Source organism: Dermacentor silvarum, chromosome 1 (genome assembly GCF_013339745.2).
Source record: "Dermacentor silvarum isolate Dsil-2018 chromosome 1, BIME_Dsil_1.4, whole genome shotgun sequence".
In the NCBI taxonomy this organism is placed as follows: domain Eukaryota; kingdom Metazoa; phylum Arthropoda; class Arachnida; order Ixodida; family Ixodidae; genus Dermacentor; species Dermacentor silvarum.
In genome coordinates this window covers 84,859,166-84,874,748 of record NC_051154.1, presented here as the reverse complement: position 1 = coordinate 84,874,748, position 15,583 = coordinate 84,859,166, and positions in this window count along the sequence as shown.

Here is a 15,583-nt window from a genome sequence, read left to right as displayed (position 1 = left end):
TCTTTTATGGCAGTGCTAGAGCACAGTGCAATAAATGCTGCCTTCTACTACTCTTAATATGTAAGCCGGGGTTGTATTTTAAAAAGATACCGGCTTATGTCGAGGCGTATCGTTCGACGAGTACTAAAAAGTTTTGACTGTGTTTAAAGTGACACAATATTGATTTCGCAGATGACAATTTCCGCAAATTCGACGACACTTGCTGCTTATACGCCATCATCTACAGCGCTTACACGTGGATGAACGTGTAGCCAAGGGATCGTACCCTACGCCAATCAGTGACCGTGCTCTGACTCACCGCAGTAGGTCTGTATTGCTCAACTTACGCATCGAATGTGTAAATGTCGCATATCGCCTTCACCTACAAGGACGTCCGCCGAGCCCTTTGTGTCTCGCTTCTAGGACACTGCAGCGGAACGCTTGAGCACTTGCTCTTAGAATGCCCAACTTCCCGCAGTTATCGGTGTGTGCTGCTTAGGAAGTTTCAACAACTTAATCTTGCACGAACTGAGCTTAATGATATATTAAGCACAATGACATGCCATAACTGAAACTTGGTTATCTGACAACGGCAAAAATCTGTATTGCTTCCGAACTATAAATCGGAATACTGCAATAGATCAACTAGCAGTCATGGTGGTGCAGCCATATATATTTCTTCTAATATTGCTTATCATCGAAGACATGACCTATCCTTAACCGTTACTAATTGTGAATCTGTTTGGATCGAACTCGGTAACTGCTTCCTTGCTCAAGACAACAAGAATGTTATATTTGGCTGCATTTACCGTTCTCCCTCATCGTCATTCAACGATTTCTGTACCAATCTTGATCATATTTTGCGTACTGTATCACTAGAAAATAAAGATGTTGTTATAATGGGTGATATAAACCTTAATTTACTCGATGAAACATCACCCATCTCTATTAACTGTAAGGGTTTGTTCCATAGCTACGGATATGATTGCCTAATTGATGTTCCCACACGCGAAGTCTCGAATGGCACTGGCACACTTATTGATCATGCTCTTTCTAACTTGCTTTGTTCTCCAGAGGCGAACGTTTTGCAAATCGACATCAATGATCATTACCCCTTGCAGTTACGCTTCAATTCTAATGTGCGACCTAGCCCACCTTCACATACTAAACTTGTTCTGGACAAAGATGGCTTCATAACTGCTGTTGCTAATACTAATTGGTCTGAAATCAAATCCTTAAACGACCCGCAGAAAGCCTTTTCCACATTTTTTTCACTACTTATATCATACTTACGACAGTTCACTTCCAAGAAGAAATGCAAAAAAAAAAAAAAACGTGGCATTTCCTCACAATCCATGGATCTCACAGTACTTATTAGCAGCATTGCGCAAAAGGGATAACTTATATAGGAAAACTAAAAAGCAACCGTTTAACACGAACTTACGGGCCCGATATAAAAGCTTCTGTAACACGCTTAACTGTAAACTAAAAACAGCTAAACGACTGTATTTCGAGCAAAAAATTTTACAGGCAGCAAATAACACTAAAAAAAGTGGGAGATTGTTAACTCCTTTTTAAACAGAAACACTAGACTAGATCAGGTATCCAGAATTTTAAGTGATGGAGTTGAGCACAAATCCCCTCCTGATATAGCTGAGGCTTTCAGCAGTTTTGTCTTTCGTACCAATATACCTCCTCCCACACAGATCGTCAAGATGAACCGTCTTCCTCATCCATTTTTTTTATTTCCTGCAACGCCGGAAGAAATAGCTTCTGTTACAAATAATCTAAAAATAACAAGAGCTGGAATTGATGAGGTGCACCCTGCCAACATTAAATTACTTGCGCACTTAATCTCAGATGTACTTTCATTGATTGTTAATTTATTATTCAAGACTGGTTTATTTCCATGTGAACTTAAGCGTGGCAAGGTCATCCCAGTTCTAAAGAAAGGCGATAGCTCATTACTACATAACTACAGACCAATTTGTATTCTACTATTCTTCGGGAAAGTCATTGAGAAACTAATTGAAATACAGCTAACGAAATACCTCTGTAAGTTTAACGTCCTCTCTTCATGCCAGTTTGGTTTTCGTCCTGGATATTCCACAGAGCTGGCACTCATTCATCTTACTGACCAACTAAAAACATTTATCGATGAAGGATTTCGTGCGGCCTCAGTTTTTATCGATCTAACACAAGCATTTGACAGCATAAATGTCAGCAAATGTGTCACACACACACACACACACACACACACACACACACACACACACACACACGCACACACACACACACACACACACACACACACACACACACACACACACACACACACACACACACACAGCACGCACCCAACTGCAAGCCATGACAATGTTTCGGAAGATCTGCTGGTATCCAATATATGCGAGATATTACATTTAAATGAAGGTTCAATGTAATGTAATCCCTGAAGTTCTTCAGTTTTAATGAAATACTGTCTCTGCGCTGTAGGGGCTTCAGTCCATCTTAATATAAGGCGCAATTTATTCTGTGATTGCATAGCTTTCTCTTCGTTCAGGATTTGAGAATGCCTTCCACATGCGCTGCAACTAATTTTTATTGGTCTGGAGAGTTCCTCCTCATGATTCGTTTCCCCTATACTGCTTGCTTGGCTTAGATAAAATGCTGTCCTCCACAAGTTCAAGAAGCTGACTACCAATCACGAACTCAATGTTCCTTGAGAAACCACTGAACAGACGTTTTCGGCATATTAAAGTTCAAGCTTACCCTTATAACGCCGGTTCGTGATCTCAATCCTTTGCAACAGGTTACCTCCAGCCTTGCTGAGCTAGACAATGTCACCCGGTAATACCACAAATGAGGCAGTGCAGGGTTGACATGGGTTGGGCCTCTTTTGAAGTCAGAGAAGCACAGAGCAAAATTAGTTTTGAAGAAAGGCTCAGGAACATGGATGAAAATAAATGGGCGGCTAAAGCGCGCAAGTATCTCTACATGAAAAGCGTGGACACAGAATGGAGGAAGAGGTCAAGGAAGTTGGCAACCAAGTACAGGATAATCGAAACTGCAAATAGACAACCAGGAGTCATCAGAAAGAAAGTGAGAGAAATAGAGACCGTGAATTGGATGCAAAGAATGGAATAAAAAAGGACAATGGAGATTTACAAGAATGAGAAGAAAGAAATTAGAAGGGAAAATCTGTACGATAACACAAAGGGCAGTGCCTTGCTATTTGAGGCTCGAGCCGGTTGCCTAAGGACGAAAACATATCGGAACAAATATTCGGAACTAGATGAGACATGTGCATGCTGCAGTAAAGATCCAGAAACCGCACATCCTGATGGAATGCGACGGGATCCACCCAGCGAGAACCGTAGGTAACGTGCAACTCCCAGAAGCGCTTGGTTTCAAAGTGGAAGGAAATATAAACAGATCAGCCGTAAAGATCAGCAAGAGACGATTCGAGTACTGGTGGAAAAAAAGCAGGGAAAAGATGGATACTACCTGATCTCTTAAAATCATAGGCAGCGGCACAAGGTAAATTTTTGAAAAATAAAAATAAAAATGAGAGGTATACAAAAATGCTAGATAAAGAACATGTATAGTATACCTGATTAAATCAAGCAGGCTAGGTGACTATTTGTCGCCGCCCCGTTTCAAAGGGGATGCCAATAAATCATCATCATCATCATCGGTACCGCGGAAAAAAGAACGCATCGTTCAAATATTAGTTCAAGCAAAGATTACAGGTGACAGTGAACGTTGGTTGTCAAAAATACGTGAGAAAAAGAAGGCTGCACCTAGAATATTTTGGAACCACATTAACTCATTAGGCAGGAAGTCGTGAACAGTACAACAACATATCCTTGACGAAGATGGAAACAAACTGGAAGGAGACGCGGCATTAAATTACGTTCGAAAAATAACAGCCGAGTCATTTCAGGGCAATGGCGAGGTGGTCTCTCAGGTAAAAAAAGAATGAACGAGAACCAAACGGAAAAGGAGTTGGTCAAACGCAAAGTAAGAGAGGCTGAGACAATGTCATAGGTGGCGGCAATGGAAAAGAAACCTGCTATGACTAACTACCTCAAGGGAAAAACGAAATCAGGAAAGAAACAATTTATGATAACTCAAGGGGAAACATCTTACTTTTCGAAGCGAGATCCGGATGCCCTAGAACGCGTAGTTATAAAGCAAGGTACGCCAAGGATGAAGACGCATGTGCTTGCTGCGTTAAAACTAGAGAAACGACGGACCATGTTTTACTGGAATGTGAAGGAATTTATCCAGCTGCCAGTCTAGGCTCCTCTGACCTCCTTTTTAAGCCCTTGGGTTCAGGGATAGCGGAAGGGGGGGGGGGGGGAAGTAAACATGTCCGCTATAGAAATTATAGTAAGAGGCGGTTGGAAGTTTGGTGGCAGAAAAGTAGGGAGACCTCGAACAACGGAAACGTACAGAAACAGAGTTCCTAGTGGTGGTTTAAAAAGTTTGATGTTTGGAATTCTTTGTGGTTTTGTGTTTTCTAAAAAGTAAAGGTAGGACATTAGGCAAAAATAATAACAAGAACTTAGTGGCGCCCCCCCCCCCCGCCCCCTCCCCCCGTTTCAAAGGGTATGCTCATAGCATCCATCCATCCATCAGTCAAACTGGGACTTGACCTGTATAATGCGTTTTGGATACGCGCGTGCGTCGGGGCAGCAGCAAACAATTAATAAATTAATAAAAAAAGGTCTTAGGGCCTTCATATTTTCATATAAGACGGTTCATATTGCTTCTGGAAAGCTGTCTTCCCAGCAATGCATCTCCTTAAAGTGAAGCCGACTTTAAAGAGATCGGTGTAAGCTTGGTCTTTGTAAGCTGGCTTTCCCACGTTACCTGTTGCAGTGAAGCCTACTCATAAAGAAAAATTAGATGCGAACGGGGACCTGATAACGCTATTGTGTTCCGCTCTTAAAGGCGAAGCTTAAACGTCCTCCAATTTTTGCTCAAGTTGGGCATCGGATGCGTTAACGTACCACATGCCTTCACCGGCAAGGACGTGCGCCGGTTAAAAAGAAATGACGATGACAACATGAGGCCAACGGAATGACGACGCTGAACTGACAACAACAATAGGACGACGACGACGACGACGGATTGACGACAACTGTATGACAAAGACGGCATCACGAGGACGTTATGAGCACGAATAGAAGACGACGACTGTATGATAACGACGCAATGACAACGATGGTATGATTACGAAATGTGGACCCCTGATCGCTATGTCCATCGATAGCCGCTCGCACTTTAACAGGGAAGCTGTTCTAGCTAACCGTAATAAGTGCCGCCTGCTGCCGCGAAACATCGCCGAGCTATGACGTCACTGCATTGCCTAGCAACCATCTCGCGGAGCGGCGTGTGCCTCGCCTCCTGTCCGTGCCAAGCACATGTTGCCTTGACATGGGACGTTAAGAAGAGGGAGAGCATACTCGGGAGAGGGAAAGAGAAAGTGAGAACGAGATAGATAAAGAAATTGTAGCAGCACCAACGAGGCAACGCGCAGAGCTGCTGCTGACGCCGCCCGCGTTGCCTAGCCGCGCATGCACCGGCGCAGTAGCGATGACGTCACCTCGCGTTGCCTAGTAACCGCCGTAGGTGCGCGCTCGCTTCGCCCGACACAGAGACTGCTCCACCGAGCACCCCCCAGCTGCGCGTTACTGCGCGTGCGCCCCGACGTCATCCCGGCGTGTCGTCTGCTGCGCGCCGCCCTTACACTGTGCATAGCTTTCGCCCAGTGTGCATGCGCTTGGCCTCAGAGTTTGCCATAAAAGGGGCTGCGCCTAGTCGTGTCAACTTTCGCTAGATATCGAGCGGCTAGCCTCCAACGCTTTCGGCGTCGGCAAGCAACAGCGTTCTTGGCACTGTGCCAACCTTGGTTAGCCTGCCTGCGTTTGTGGCACACCAGGAACGTTGCGCTCGTAGGCGCCAACGCGTCCAGCGCTAGTCACGCGCAATGTCGCGAAAGGGAAGGTACCTCCGAAAATGATTGCTCGAAAATACCTTCCCTACATTCGTAGTTAAGTTAAACCAAGTTAAGACCTAGCAGCAACCAAGTTAATACTTGGCAGTAGCAGCCAGTAAGACTTGAGGATTGACAGTTTCGCTGTACCTAAGCTTTGCACGACCGAGTGCAAACTTGCCCGTTTTTTCTATATACGAGTACACAGTGACATTAAACTTATCTCTATGCTAACTGGTCACGCACCAGCGAATAAGTCTCTACGTTCCTCTCAACAACACAGCCTTATCTCCATCACGCATATTTAGTGGCCGCTCGTGCAAACTGGATCCATTGTTTATAGAAAGATTCCCTAGAGGAGCGAGCGTATGTCGGGTATGCCATGTTTTGGCTGAATTTCCAAACCAAATTCCCACTTACCTTCCGTCTTCGAAGGAAACAGAGAGAGCTATATTTAATGGTATTTCAAGGTAAGTGAAACATAGCTTTGCGACTCGTATTATACAGCGAAATAGCACTTCGTCGGTAGGCATAAGTGCTCGTCAAGCTGGTTAGGCATTTTTTTCTTATTCATTCCATATGCATGTTCTCATAGAAACAAGACAAACACACAGGAAAGAGAGAACGAATTAACAAACTGGTTTGCTCGCAAAGCTCGCGGGTAGTGCGCAGGGAGGTATCTCACCCTATGTTCACACTTGTGCTAGAAGCTTAATCTATGGACATATGGTCCCATATATGCGTTAACCGGAAAGAGACGCTCAGGCGTGCACTCATATGCTCATACTGCCAGACGTACCCCTCCGTAGCAACAGCACCACTAGCACCACCAACATGAACGCCACTATAGTAACTTTCGTAATCCAGCTGAGGTACGGAGGTGTGTTACGCGCGACAGGCTATCTTTAGTAAATATGTAGGGTCTCAAAAGACCTACGCTCATTTACAGATGGTAGGTATACGTTTAATATTTCATGGGGATGGCGAATGCCTTTCACAAAATCGTAGAGGGCTTAAATGACTCAAGGAAAACTGCTTTACGTAACGTAAGGTAAGAAAACCTTATGAAGATCATAGCTACTCATCTCCATACTACTAGAAGGATGCCTGCTTGATTTTTTAGGCTGCCCTTTCAGCCGAGATCATTTTTCGTGGTTGCATTATTTTTACTCGCTATCTGTACTTATACCACATGATACACAGAGTATATTCTTCTTTGTAATTTTCGTTTCCATAAGCCCCCTCAAGCAACGGCGAAAGTGAAGTAGGACGCCCAGAATTGTTCTGAACGAACGCTGGCAGCGTCAATCGTCTCCATTTTCTGCCAGTGGCATCTTCGGGGTGCTTTCGGTATGTTCGATCTGCGAGTTCCAGAATAAGCACGTTCGTGTGCGTCGGCGTGCGGCTTCGTTGGGCCACCGGCCAGTCCTTTGAAAGCATGCCGCCCGGTCAACCCTTCCTACAGCGCGCCGGCCACGGCGCACTCTCGCTGCAGCCGCCACTGTGGACGGCCATTGCTTACCACAGATCTAATTTAACGCCGACCGCGTATGCAAAGCGACCTCCGGCCACTGGCCGGCAGCTCGGCTAGGCCCCAAATATTGCCGGAGGTAATATTTCATAAGCGTTTAATTGCGTTCGCGTCGGTGGAAGTTTGAGTAGCTGCCGCGTTTTTCGCAAAGGGCGCCGCCGCTGGCAGGACATCAGAGGTCGACGCGCACCCCACAAACTTTCGTCGGTTTTCCAAACAAAGTGGGAACAGGCCCTACGCGTGCTAAGAAACGGAGAGTCCAGGGGACAATGGCGCACGAGAACTTTGTGCGCGGACGTTTACAGAGCAAACACGCCAGCGAGAGCCCGTTTAATCCGCTGATGAAAATTTTAGTCTTGCGTATACGGTCTCCTTTAGTAGGTGCTTTAGACGGCTTTCTTGCCTTAAACTCGCGTCTTGTTATCCTAGAGCTTTCTTTATTTCTGCGTATTGAAAACATGGATAGAAGAAGGTCCAGCGGACTTCCAACTCACTTTTGTACCTTTATACTTCGGATAGCACATTCCAGTTCAACGATTCTCAGTATTTTATCGCCGAATGTGAGCTCCAGTAACCTGCAATTTTCATTCCTCTTCATACCAAAGAAAATAACCAGAAAGACAAGGGCACAGGTAAATAAATAGGGTAGAAAGCAAATGTAAGGAAATGAGCATTATTTGGTTTTAATCGGGCCATCGAGCTCATGAAAAGGAAAGTCGAAGACGTGAGGTGAATAAGTTCAGCGATAGTACGTGACGCTCGATATCGGTCACTTTCGCCATTGCCTCATTTGGAGTCAAGATATGCCATATATTTATTCGAGAAAGATTACGCTTGCTCCGGAGTATCCAAAGTACCACAATATTATCGACGATATGTTCTGCTCAAATATAACGCGCAGCTGTCGATGTCAACTTGCATTTCTACAAGACATTTCTTTCATTGCCCGGGTTTCCGTTCCAGAATTTATTAATGTGAGCTGAGAAGCCTCGTAAGGAATTCTTTCCCGTTCTCTGAGAGGTCACTATTGAAAAAAAATACACAAAAAAAGGAACAGCATCAAAACAAGAACGAGCTGAATAGAGAGAAAAATGGTTAGGGGGCCGGGAGGGGGAGGGGGGGGGGCAGAAACTTGTGCTGCCTCGCCTGCTTTTCTTTGCATTCTTTCCCATGGGCAGTCGTGCCCGCTTTCAGGAGAGTGCCCGTTATTGCAGGTTAGGCGAGGCGAGCTGTTCCACGCAGCTGTCGGCGCAAGCGCTGTGTTTGTTACTCGCTCACAAACGGTGCGTGCCCGATGCCGCAAAACAGGGGGGAATTCTCGGCAGAGGCAATTGTGTACACACTGCGAAAGAGAGAAAGTCATTTGAAAAAGTTACGTGCCCTGGTGCTGCGCTAATTAGCAGACACTCGCACAAGGCTGCGCGTGACGAACTGCTTAAATAAAGCCATTTATTTTGGGACATAAGTCCTCAGTGCGACATGCAAACGATTCACTCCGTCGCAAACGGGAACGCGTTGTTAGTAAGGGCTTGTTGCGCATGTTTGCCTGCTTCAACTCTTTTTGGCGGTAGTGGTATTTTGCTTTGCTCTGTGCAAAATGTCAGTTTTATGGGGCTTTGAGTGCCCCGGCAACGACCAAAGTTGTTGGGCGGGCATAAAATTAGTAGGTGCAAGCTGTGGGAGAAGGAAATAACGAAGTAAGTGGGACGACAGAACAGTTGACGCTAGTTGAGAGGTGAGACGATTGTCGAAAAGTTGCGTCCTCCTGCGACGTGTGGCAAGCATACAGTAAGTGCCACATATTTTGCTCGAGAAACGGCCGGAATGTCAGCACACGTGGCTATAAATCAGTTCTGCCGTGAAGGTGCTGCTTCGAGCTTAATTATTAGCAGCACTGAAATTAAACATCGCTCTTTGGTTTGCTGCGACCAACAATATTAGCGAAAAGCATTTCTTTTTCTTTTATTTTTTTCTTCCAGCTTTTTTTTTCTTAGGAAGTGAGATAGCTTGACGTACTTCACAAAATAAAAAGCACAGAAAGAACATAAAAACGTGCACAGAACGAACGCGTGACTCAAATGGAAACAGAAAAAAAAAAACTTTGTGGCAGTGAATGTGACGGGCACAATTCGCCTCATGGAATCGACTGCCATGTACAGGGCGTTTCAGTTAACTTGTCTCAATGGGCTTAAATAAAACCACATACACGATATGCGAAAGCAACCAACGCAGCATCGTTAACTGTTCCCTTGGGCTACACAGGTTATCTTTTGCGATCAGTCTAATTTGCTGCGTTCAGTACCAGCAAAAACGCAGAACCTCCCATGCAAAACTCGGAAAGCGTATTAAGATGAATGCGAACGATTTGATTCCATTAAAAGGTCTGTTGTGGGTGTAATTTTTTCGACATCCAATGACTGCTGCATCAGATATCAAAAAGGCCCGTGTCCGGTGCGTTGGGGGCACGTTAAAGATCCCCTGGTGCTCAAAATTAATCCGGAGTCCCCCACTACGGCGTGACTCATAATCAAATCGTGGTTTCGGCCCGTAAAACCCCAGAATTCATTCATGCATCAGATATAAGTACACCTCGCGACTAGCCGCTTGCGTGCACCGACGTCAGTTGATTCAAACATTCATCCAACGAGTGACTGCTGCCGCATGCATGTAAGGTTTATGAATAAGCTGTAAGCAACGGTGATTAATCAAAGGCATTGTCCTTCATTACCCAATTTGTCAATACAACTTACCTGCTTCCGTCACTTGAACACGCGAGATAACGATAAAGCGGGCAGGTAACTATTAAGGCTGTGCCAGTGTTTTCGCTATTTGACAAATCGTGTGAAAGGCAAATAGGTTATGGCTTCGGATGTCAATGCGGCTGGCACAAAAGTTGTGGAATTCGCCTCTAAACAATCGTTTACGCTAAGCGGCTGTTTATAGGTGCAACCTGCCCAAAGCACGGATTGTGCTTTCTAAATTTGTATGAAAGCACGAAGGTTGTGACGCGCTAGAGCCTAAAATAGTCACGCGGTACATTTCACAACTCGTTCGGTTTCTTTGTAGCCAGGAAAGATAAACCCACAACCACTATCTTATTGTAAAAATATCGTTTTAACATTCCTCAATACATTCTATAATTCATCTATGAATGTTTGTGCTTGTAAATTGGTCGTTTAGTGATTTAACTAAACTTTTATACTTAGTCAATTGGACTTACAGAAAATACGTCCCTTGCCATGCCTGAGCGAATGTAATGCGGTAGCATTACGCTCCCCTATCATTGAGTTGTTATCTGCCGAAATCAGCACCTCCATCCATGGGTATACTCGTTCGCCAGTTAGTTACAACAATGTTCCTGAACACTGTATTTGTGCTGCGCGAATAAACTGGACATATAGCAACGCGAACGGCGTACACGGGGACTGACTTCCAGCTGTTTGTTCCGACTGTCCAAACAGTTGGGAGTCACCGCCCGTGTACGTTGCACGTGTTCCTATATGTCCCGTCTATTCGCGTAGTACAAACTCAGTTTTAAAGAATCTCATATAGCAACGCGAACGGCGTACACGGGGGCTGACTTCCAGCTGTTTGTTCCGACTGTCCAAACAGTTGAGAGTCAGCGCCCGTGTACGTTGGACGTGTTCCTATATGTCCCGTCTATTCGCGTAGTACAAACTCAGTTTTAAAGAATCTCCATTTCCTTCTCTTTCATTGTTTTACCATCTACTTCTTTATGGTTATTATATGATCTTTTCGTTTTTTGCCTCCAACTTTCTATATACAGTACATTTATTTTCCTCTACTATGTCTCCACTTGTTTATATCCGCTTCATGTGATACGAATATTACGTATGGTGGTTTTATGCACAAAATCAGTAGCCTTGCAATAACACAACTGCATTCAGAGCACTAAATGCGTGACTGAAGACCAGTTTATTACACAACATTCTGTATGCAATTGCTGGTGGAGCGAGTATTGGCTCCTTAATAGGGACACACGGACATGCATCAGGTGCAAAAACTTATATTGGTATTCAGCAAGCTCACTTTAGTCTTCTGTTAGTCAGCGCATGCTCCTCCAGTCACTTCTCTCCTCCTATTGGCTAGCGCCAAATCTTTCTACCACTCCGAATTCTGCATCAGTGGCTGCCACAAAGGTTGGTATACTATCTTGTACAGTGCTAACTTATTGAAATATTCTTTGGCTTGCTCAAGAGGACAGTGAACCATACTGAAGTGGTTACATTCGCCTTGCTTGATCCTGCATTTTGTAAGGCTTGAAACAAGTTAGCTGAAACGCCTACAGGTATATGTTACAGTCGGTCATTAAATGGCGTATCTGTACATTACATGATTCGGATCTTTATCGCCGCAATTCAATTCAATTCAAGTTTATTACATATATTAGAAATTGTAAATAGTTGTGCTTATACAGAAGGAAGTCCCAAGGTTTAATCACCATTGGCGGGACCTCCTGTGCAAGTAAAATGAGTAGAAATACAAAGTAAACAAGCAAAGCAAACGAAGAAGAGCATTTTTTTTTTCAGGGTTACAGCTGGTGGATGGAACGTGTTGGTTAGGCAAAAGAGGTACCAGATTACTTGATGACTATAACGACTTTTTGCCATAAAGTCGGATAAAAAAATCTGTGACATAGCAGTCGACTTGCCGCGGAGCCATAGAAGGATGCTCCCGACGCTTGCTCTAAGCGTGCGTGGATACAAAAAAAAAAAAGAAAAAAAAAGAAAACTGGGCCCCTTGGAGGTCAAACATAGAGGATGAAGGACGAAGGAAACGGAAGGAGTGGGTGTCGAGTGTTAGCGGCAATGTGTGAAAGTTGGTCATCGGGTTAAACTTTTCTCCTCTGGAGTTTCCAGTCCGCTTTCAGCGAGCGGACAGACGTCGTAGAGATCGCGATCAAAATTACACCGACCACCACGCTCGGTTTCGTGTCTGAAAAGAGATTTCACGCCAGGGCACCTTAAAAGGCTGACCGACTCCGGCGGTAGGGCGAAACAGACGCCCGCAGCAGCTGAGGGTGACACTTCGCCAGGGGAACGCCCGCTCGGAAGCAGAGAGCGCCTAGCTTCCCTCAAAGGTGAATGAGGAGAAATAAATACATACCGAATTAGTAGCAAGCAGAAAAATGGCTGTGCAACCTCTCCGTTAAACCTGCCCAACCGGAAATCAAAAGGGTCAGCTGCGATAGGCTAGTGAAAGAAATAGGCTAGTCCGAGTGATTTGCAAATTGACGCGCTGGCAAGAAAAGGACTCTCAACACCACGGTACCCTGCTCCACGCTTTCTTTCTGTGACGCCATGCGCGAGAGAGAAACAGAAGATAGGAAAGGCAGGGATATTAACCTGACGCCCATCCGGTTTGTTACTCCACACTGGGGGAAAGGGTTATTGGGATGAAGAGAGAGAGAGAGCGAGGACAGACAGATACAGAGCACAGTTTCGCGCACATTTGAAGGTGCCCATCGAGTCTATAAACGGTCGCCAAGATCTGTCGATTTGAGGTACTACAATAACGCTTTAGTGGCTTTCTGTGCCATTGACGCGCACGGCCGTGCATGGTCCAAGCATCTTCGTTTCCGAATATGGTCTAAAGTCCATCCGATTCAATGCTGTCCGGAGAGGCTCACGCTCGGCGTCGTACCGAGGACAGAGACACAAAATGTGGTCAATAGCTTATGTTGTTCGTGGAGCCCTCATTGCGCGTACCTGAAGAAAAAACTGTCGTGGATTGCCCATAGGTACTGAGATTCATGTGCAGGAATACACGGGGGACATCTGTATGCTCCATGCTTCAGTTTTACAGAGCTCTATTTTGAGGATTTTTATGCTTCAGACTTCCAGTGTTGTCCAGTACAAGCAAGTCGAATGTTCGTTCAATGTAGAGCTTATAGGGCCAAGCATTGCGCACGTGTTTACGACTTCCTCGCCGTGCTTCAACATCTGGAACAATCGTGCTCGCCAAAGATAATCCCATCCAAACATACGTTGCTGACGATTGTCTCAGGGCGCATGTTCGTCATCTTACTCGCGTCCCCAATCACCACTTGGCGTTCTTGCCCCCGCAGAGATCTCGTGCCGCGTTTTCTGAAGTTATCATCACCCATCAATATTATCTTATATCAGGATATACACCAGCAGCAAGGCCTTCATTTCATTTGTGGTGTCTCCAACAACCTCCGGTGCGCCTAAGCATTCCGGGCGTAAAGAAGACGGTCAGTCATCCAAAATGAGCAATGAAACAGATGACGCTGCTGTTAATGCAAGCCCTGCATTAATCCTGCAAGCCCAACAGGCGTCGTCGGCTTCGTTGAGCACCGCTCATAACAAGCAGGACCATCACCGAGACTTCACTGGTGGCAGCGACGGCGCACAGGCATTGCCTCACGCATTTTCTCTGCATGTGCAGGTTAGTTCTGTTAAAATTTTGACAATTCTTCTGCTTTTGACCTGTTCGCTGTCGCTGCTGCCACATTTTCTGTTTTTCCTCTTGGTGCTCTTGCGTGCGAAGTTGTTTGGTTGCCGCTTTCTTGCGAACCTGAAATGCCGACAAATTCAGAGCTTGCCAAGAGGATTGAAGCGATTGAGGCTAAACTAGAAACAGAAAGCACTCAATTCACTGACGACATCCTCGGTAAAGTTCTGTTAAGATTGCAGTCCAGTGGGCTCGATGCTGTAGAACTAAAAAAACAAGTTGAAAACCTGGAGGCAAGTGTAGGTCTCTTAAATGACATCATTGAAAAATTGCGGCAGGAAAAGCTACAGCTTGCAGCTGATAATAAAAGGCTCGCATCAGAGAACAAAGCACTGCCTGAAAGGATGGCTGAGCAGGAGCAATACTCCAGAATGAACAATGTTGAGGTTAGGGGCGTCCCCTGTACCCAAGGTGAGGACTGCATCACTGTACTGCAAACCATCGGCACGAAAATTGGGTGTCCATTAACGGTGGCTGACCTTGATGCCGCTCATCGAGTCCCTACAAAAGTGCAAGACAAAAAGAACATCATAGCTAGATTCTGTTCACGCACAAAAAAGGATGAATTTGTCAGCAAGGCACATAAGGCTAAGCTTCACCTAAGCGACATCGGTGTGAAAGCTTCTGTTGACAGCGCGGTTTACGTCAATGAACATTTGACGCCGCAAAATAAGGCACTCTTTTCGAAGGCGCGGGCTTTGAAAAAACAACACAAATGGCAATTTCTGTGGATCAGCAATTGTCAAATCAAAGCCAGAAAAGCCGAGAGAACCAGAGTGTACCGCTTTGCCAATGAATCAGACCTAGCGGTCATTAACTAAAAAGTGTTCAGTTTATACCTGCCTTAACACCTTTTCGTCCATCATGGCGTCATATTGCACAACCAGCAAGTTAAATGACTTCCTTCAGAATAGTAATCGCTCTTTTATTCATTTCAATGCGCGCAGCCTCCGCAAACATTACGATGACTTCCAGAATCTGCTTTCAACTCTTTCTTACACTTTTTCAATCATTGCTGTCTCAGAGACCTGGCTTAGTGAAGTTGATAAAAACTTGTACTGTTTCCCTTCATATAAATCGGAGTATACCCACAGACAGTCTAGTAACCACGGTGGAACTGCTGTCTATATCTCGTCCGGAATCCCGTACAATCGAAGACTCGACCTCACGTTAAATACTCAAAACTGCGAATCAGTCTGGTTGGAATTCGATCCTAACTTTCTCAACATTGATAATAGAAATTTCATCTTTGGTTGCGTTTACCGTTCACCTTCTTCATCAGCTCCTGATTTTTGTATTTCTCTAGAAAATATAATGACAACGTTATCCATGGAGAACAAAAATGCCATAATTATGGGCGATATGAACATAAACTTAATGGAGTCATCCCCGAGCTCTGTCAGTTATTCATCTTGTTTTCATGGTTTTGGTTACGAATGTCTTATTAATGTCCCTACTCGCTCAGTTCTTGACGGTTCCAGCACTCTAATCGATCATGCGTTGTCTAACCTTTTGAATCCACCCGATGCAGGAGTACTTGAAACTGACATTACTTACCATTTTCCCGTCTTTAT